We start from the raw sequence: 7,781 nt of genomic DNA on the forward strand, positions 1-7,781 counted from the left end.
GCCTTTGTTCTAAAATATGAGACGAAAATATTTGGAATAACTCACTATTTCGTACACATGTACATCGAAATTTACAGAAGCATTTAGCGAATTTCTTATTATATTATTATCTTATAATCTTATTATTGGTCTCACAGTCAAAACGCTTAAATCTTCTTTTGAGTGAAATCACATTAATGAAACTGTTGAGAAGAGATATTAAATCTTTTAATATTACAAAGAATATTTCACTCTTAACTTTTTCCCTTTTTGTATCCAACACTACAACATCGAAAGTGAATAAAATAAAAATATTGACGGCATATTTCTGAAAACTTTCGAAACAAATTCGTTTAAACCGAAACGAAATTTCAATTTCTTACGGAAGTAACAAATGGATTTATTTTCATTCATAAAGTAAAAGAACACTGATCACACTATCAGCATATTTAGAGACATTGTTTCAACAAATTTCGACAATTGCGAAAATTCTGCACGAAATCAAAATGGACGCGCGCGAGGCAAGAGCCATTGCCACAGTTCTGCATTATTTTTTGTCACAAACTCTCGAAGGGATGTTCAGGATGAGCTCGGGTTCGAAAGTACCGTAGTTACTATCCCCGTCTTCCAGAGGCTTTCCATTATGAAGCTTTCCATTACGAGCTTTTAAGGAGGACTATTAAAAATGACTAAGGCCGTCGAAACTTTTAGTACGCTCTCTGAGAAATGACTTAAACGTTGGGACGTTTTACCTCTGCCACGGTTTAACCCCTTGCGCTGGCGGACCATACCGAACCCTAAATAATAAAATAATAAATCGTCGCTTTTTTTTTCCTTTGAACTCGTCGACGATGATGTCACTGGATAGAAATTATTAAGAAGTAACAAACATTTGTTTTGTCTGGGTTACATTTAAATATACTTGAAACTGAGAAAACGTTGCAATTTTGGGACAAAAAGTTCTCGACGTGCGTGGCGCAAGAGATTAATTATTTCGATATTTATATTTCATACATCCTAAAACGGATAGTTTTAACGGATAGTTTGTTTAAAATATTAATTTAATGCTTAATAGTATTCGATAGTATTTCGTATGCTAAAAGGGATAGTTTGTTCGAAATATTATTTATTTTAACCGCTTGCGCTGGCGGACCATAACGAGTGACCGAACCGTATAAAATAATTTGTCGCTTTCTTTTTCTTTTGAACTCGTCGATGATGATATCACTGGATAGTAACAAACTTATCGTTTGTTTTGCCTGGATTACATTTAAATATACTTAAAACTGAGAAAATGTTGCAATTTTGGGACAAAAAGTTCTCGACGTGGCACGTCATTCCAGGGCAGGAGATTAATTATTTCTATATTAATATCTCATACATCCTAAAACGGATAGTTTTTTTAAAATATTAATTCAATGCTATTTGATAGTATTCGATAATATTTCGTATGCTAAAAAGGATAGTTTGTTCGAAATATTATTTATTTTAACCGCTTGCGCTGGCGACTGATTCGCGGACCATAACGAGTGACCGAACCGTATAAAATAATTTGTCGCTTTCTTTTTCTTTTGAACTCGTCGATGATGATATCACTGGATAGTAACAAACTTATCGTTTGTTTTGCCTGGATTAGATTTAAATATACTTAAAACTGAGAAAATGTTGCAATTTTGGGACAAAAAGTTCTCGACGTGGCACGTCATTCCAGCGCAAGAGATTAATTATATCTATATTAATATCTCATACATCCTAAAACGGATAGTTTGTTTAAAATATTAATTCAATGCTATTTGATAGTATTCGATAGTATTTCGTAAAAAGGATAGTTTGTTCGAAATATTATTTACTTTAACCCCTTGCGCTGGCGACTGATTCGCGGACCATAACGAGTGACCGAACCGTACGAAATAATTTGTCGCTTTCTTTTTCCTTTAAACTCGTCGATGATGATGTCACTGGATAGAAATTATTAAGAAGTAACAAACTTATCATTTGTTTTGTCTCGGTTACAATTAAATATACTTAAAACTGAGAAAACCTTGCAATTTTCGAACAAAAAATTCTCGACGTACGTGACATTTCAGCGCAAGAAGTCAACTGCCACGCGCTCTCCCTGCAACTTAGTCGAGTTGCCAAAATTAATAACAGCCCGCCATTGCAAATAACAAATATTCCGGATATTTTATGGATATTGTGTCTGCATTATTTGTTTATTTCTTTCTTTTTCTTTTTCTTTTTTCTGCGCCCGGCTGAAGCTCTTACAATTTGTTGCTGTTCCCTCGGAATATTCCTCCCCTTTTTCGCGTGCACGAGAAAGACGACCAGATTTCAACGGGAAGAGAAAAAGAAGGGGGGAAAAAAGGAAATGTCGCGCTCCTGCGGTAGCCAGTAATTAAAACGCTTAATTGGAAAAAAATCACGGGCTCGCTTGTTAATAAGGTTACAACGAGCTACGACGCGCGGCGCTGGTGTAAACGAGAATTTGTTTTTACCACGCCGTCCGTTTTTACTAATTAAAATGGGACGTGCGAGATGAAAATTGAGCAAACAGCGGCAACAACTCCTTCCCTGGAATCTTTATGTTCGTTAGCAAGCGCTTGAATGTAAATTCGATATTCGGCACCGATATTTCGGGCCGATATTGATCCCGGTATTTTCCAAGTTTTTATCACCGAGTTCAGTAAATTTCGTTATTCGTCGGGGAGTCTGTAAGGTCCATTTGATATTTAAAACAAATCGCGTTTCTATGCTAATTTTTATGCTAATCGAGGGGGGAAAGGGGAAAGCACGAAGCGAAAAAGTGGAAAAAATGAAAATACGGAACAACGAACACGTTTGATTTAATGTAACAGGACGTAATGTTTTTTTTTTTTTTAATACCTTGGGATCCAACGAATCCCTTACATCGTTTTGGCTACTTTTTCTGTGTGACATTGAAACGTCTCAAGAAGTTAATTAATTCTGCCTCAATGACTTTCTCATTCGGAAAGATAGTCGAGTTGTATTTAACCTCTTGTGCTGGAATGACGCACGTCGAGAACTTTTTGTTCCAAAATTGTAATATTTTCTTAGTTTTAAGTATATTTAAACGTAAGATCCAGACGAAACAAATGACAACTTCTTAATAATTTCTATCCAGTGACATCGTCATCGACGAGTTCAAAGGAAAAAGAAAGCGAGGAATTATTGTACACGGTGTATTCGGTCACTCGTTATGGTCCGCGGACCAGTTGCCAGCGCAAGCGGTTAAATGAAAACGAAATAAGCAAACGATGGACGTTCATTAAAAAAAAAAAAAAGGAAAAAAATCGCACGACGTCGGAACGTCTTAACTAAAAATCTTCCCGTACCTTCGACACGAACGGAATTATAACCCAGTCCCGGTTACTAGATTTATCCCTTACGTGCAGTGAATGATCGGGCGAGAGAAGAAATTTCTGTAAAAACACGGCGGAACGCGTGGGAGAATAGAGAAGAATGGCTGAGACGGAGAGACGTCTCCTTGCCTCTTTCTTAGTTTCCTCTGTTAATTTTCCGGACCATTACTTTTCCATTCTGTAACATTCACCGGCGGCGTATCAACGGAGCCCCACTTCGTTACACTCGGCAATCGAAACGCGCGAATCTATCGAGGCCGTGCCGCTCAATACCATCTGTACGAAATCGTACTGGAAAATGAATTTCATTCGTTGTTGCACGATAGGGAGAGATAAACGACGACCCGACAACCGTCGTTAAAAATTTCCTGACGTTACGACGTTACGGTAACGGTGAATTGCTGTCTCTTTCTTTGACGTTTTCCCATATCATATGCTGAATTCGCAAGACTACAAGTCACACAAAATGGCCGCGCGCTTCCTTTTTCATTGTCTCGCTAGCTGCTATCGACATCCATTATTCACCGTACGTGCAACACACTCGAGATGTAAGAACGTCCGCGCACGAATCGAGCCGCCCAACTCTTTATTAAAAATTCGTTTCGCGAATGATTCTGAGCAACGATTTCGGGCGAATTGAAAGTTAAACGAGGTTCCTCGAGAGTACCGTAAATTGGCGGCTAAGTTTGCCTGTTCTCGCGGTCTTTTTCTTTCAGGGCAAGAACTTCGTGGCTTTTCGAGCGAGCTGGCGCTTTTTAATTAGTTCAGAAAAAAAAAGAAAAAAAAAGGAGCGAGGCGTGGATTTTATGAAAAGCCTCCGACGAGGCGAAGGCACGCCGAAGTGTCAATCACCGATTTTGATCAAATTTGCCTTAAAGTGTTTTGACAAATATCTGCTCTTTTTTTTTTCATCGACAATCATCCATATCAAAGAGAATATTTTACGTGTATTCGTCATTTTTTTTTTTTTTTTTTTAATCGTTCATGTTGAACAACTGCAAACTAACTTGAAATTTGGGGCTCTGGAATCTAAATATCTCGAAAATTACTATAAATTGATGAAATTAGTATTCATTGGTGTACACCATTTTGCAAAAGAGAACCATTTGTTTAAACCATTTGTTACATTTAAGAAGAAACGTATTTTTTCGTCATTTTTTTAAATAGTTTCTTCAGATTTATTATTAACAGCTTTTTCAGAAGCATTAAGACACTTTCTCAAATATTTCAAAACTACTAAGTTCAAATGCAGTAAAAACTACAGGGATCCTGACTTTTGCAAAAGACAATACAAAAGACTCGTTATTATCCAAAATTTCCTGGGCGTGCGAAGCAGAGTACTTGAATGCGAATAATTTGCGAGAGGGAATGTGTTTATTGCTCTTTCTATCTTTGTGTTAATGAAGATCTACATCAACTATGTTTTTAAACACGTTCAAACAAGAAATTCAATCCAGTTTAATCCAATTTTCACGTTTGACAGTAATTACCTGTCGCGGGCAGTAATTACGATATCATAGCACTATAATTACAGTATAAACTAATACATGCAGTTAAAACAGAAATGGGAAACGTATTCATCTAGATATTCCAGTCGCGGATCCCGGAGAGATATTTACCAATAAAATATCCTATTAATTCTATATTTTGCCGACAAGATATATAAATAGTAAATAATATAATCACGTAAGAGAAACTTACTTAATTACTTTTCAATCCGATCCAATACAACTTTAAGCCGCAGGAAAAAGAAAACGAAAAGAGGGTCGATGAGCGAACATTTGATTTACAAAACGTCGTTGTCCAACATCGAAAACTGGAATTCATGGAATCGGGGGTAAACAATTGCAAAGGGGAGAGACGACGTGAAACGATTTTCGCCTTCATATTTTACACCACGATGCCGCAGTTTCCGCGGCGATTGAAACGATTGTGTTCCCCTTTCCGCGACTAAAGCACGACGGAGAGGCTTCCTTCTGTTTGCCTTCGTCCTCGCTGGCAAAGATATAAACTGTCTTCTTGGAAAATAAACAAGGGCAAATCTAATTTCGCCGGGCTGGAGTTTAAAAGTTAGCCAGCGAGGGGTGGGGCTCGTTTATTTATTCATCCCTTCGCTCACGCATCGCGAATTCGTCCCGACAGTTTTATTACTCGCCCCGGCGTGTGTTTCTTTCAACCTCCGGTCCCTTCGCCGCCCGTGATTCGTAATTCGCAACGAAAATTTCGCCCGCAATCGCGTGTTTCTCCTCTTCTTTCACGTCCAACATCCAACAACCACGGGGGTGGGAGGACGTCGGGTAATATTAGGCACGCTCGAGGCGCGGAGGGTGGAAGCTCGTTGAGAAAGAAAACGAGAACCACCTCGTTGGAACAAGGAAACCGAAAAGCCAATTCCGGCCGATTTCACGGCTATTCTATCACATCCGTCCCAGGCCTTTGTGCCAGGATAAGAGCGACTCTTCTCGCTGCGTTTCTTCTAAATTACATTTCCAGGGGAGCGCGCGATCTTCCGGGCGGACGTTGAGCATCGTGTTTCGTTTTTTTCTTTTCTTTTCTTTTTTTTTTTTTTTTTTTTTTTTTTTTTTTTTTTTTTTTTTTTTTTTTTTTCCCCCCTTTTTTTTTTTTTTTTTTTTTTTTTTTTTTTTTAACAAAACGTCAAAGTATAAAGAAACTAATTTTGTTAATTTTAAATTAAATTTAAATTCAAACGTGAAAATAAAAAATAAAATTAATAAATGAAATACAATAAAATTTGTTGAAAAAATATGTAATAAAACAATTGTGGATTTATTTTAGTAGAAAGTGATTTTTGGCCCACTCTGTAAATACTCAGTACGAAACAAATCAATTATTCTTTGACAATGAAAAATCACTTTGCTTCGTCTAATGGATTTCTTTGTGATAGGTTTGCTACCGTGCCAGCGGCTACTTGACTATTTGCATCTAACCTACAGGGCTTCTCAAAATGTGGGTCGCGTAAGTAAATTTTAGCGAAACTAAAAAATTAGTATCAATATTTGGCTATGCCTTTGGAACATGGTAAAATTATATTTCGTACGTATACCAAAGAATTGTTTTCCAATAAATTTTCTTTCATCAGCAAATGATTTAATTCATATACTTCTATACCCAGAGTCAAATATTTGCTCGGGTAAAGGGGATTGCCAAGTGGGAAAAGTTTGAGAAGCCCTGATCTAACCTATTTAATGTACAATATTGGCACGCCTGATTTTCTTTGGGATATCTCTGTGAAAACGAACGATGCATCAACGAAATCTAAATATATTAAATATTAAATATTAAATACACAATCTAAAATCTATGTATAATCTATATATGAAATATAAAATCGAAATATATTGTATTGAATATATTATCTGTAATTTATAAATAATTCACTATATATACAAGAGCAACGTGCACAATTTCCAGTAATGAGTTATACGATAATGACAGAAATAATTAAAGTGTATTAACAATTGAAGAATCTTTCTTCCAGCTCTGTCAACAGAATATAAAATATTTTAACGGTTTAAAGACGTCCAAATATGACGTAAAAGCGTCCTTTCTCATTATTAATGCGATATCATTCGATGTAACATTTCAGTACTTGCAAAAGGATATTTAGTAATTTCTCTGTATTTCATAATCCCGCTTGTTGATTTTCGAATTTTTATATTTCTTGCATCGTTATTGTATAATTCATTATTAGAAATTGTGCACATTTACCTTAATAAACTGTCTATGGATTTTGTTTATATATCGTTTGTTTTCACAAAGATGTCGCCAAAAACCTAGGTGTGACAGTACCTTTATATTTATATATATATTTATATACAGGGCGGTCTATTTAGGTGAGGCTACTTAAATATCTTTTCGAATTGTGACGATGCAAAAATATTTTTCGCGTGATATCGAAAGCCCAAACTCGTAAAAATTTTCTTTTGCTGGAGTTTTCAAAGTCATTGATATATTTTTTTTTTATATTTTTTGTTATTACATCTTGTAAAAAAATACCTTCGATACGTAAAGAACACGACCTTAAAATAACACAGATGTCCAAAAAAAATTTGCTTATTATTTATTACATTGTCAATAATAATCTCTTCTGGCAACTTGATGAAATTCCGGTCAGCGTATTGAAATTTGTCAGACATTTGTGGACAATGGAATACTCAACGCGAGAAAAGATCGATACGATATTCATTTGTGGTAAAAGCGACCAGTGTTTGAGAGAAGCAGTTCGAGTGTACAAAGGTACATTTCCCAATCGTAATTGTCCGTCTACGAAATACATGTGCAGAGGTGGTAAAAAATTTTCATCAAATTTTGAAATTGGCAGTGTCGTGAAAAAACGTGTGGAAACTAAAACTGTTAATAACGAAAGAAATATAGAAAATATTGCAGCTAGAATTAACGAAA

The sequence above is a fragment of the Frieseomelitta varia genome, unplaced genomic scaffold, assembly GCF_011392965.1.
Source record: "Frieseomelitta varia isolate USP_RPSP 00005682 unplaced genomic scaffold, Fvar_1.2 scaffold_364, whole genome shotgun sequence".
NCBI classification, from domain to species: domain Eukaryota; kingdom Metazoa; phylum Arthropoda; class Insecta; order Hymenoptera; family Apidae; genus Frieseomelitta; species Frieseomelitta varia.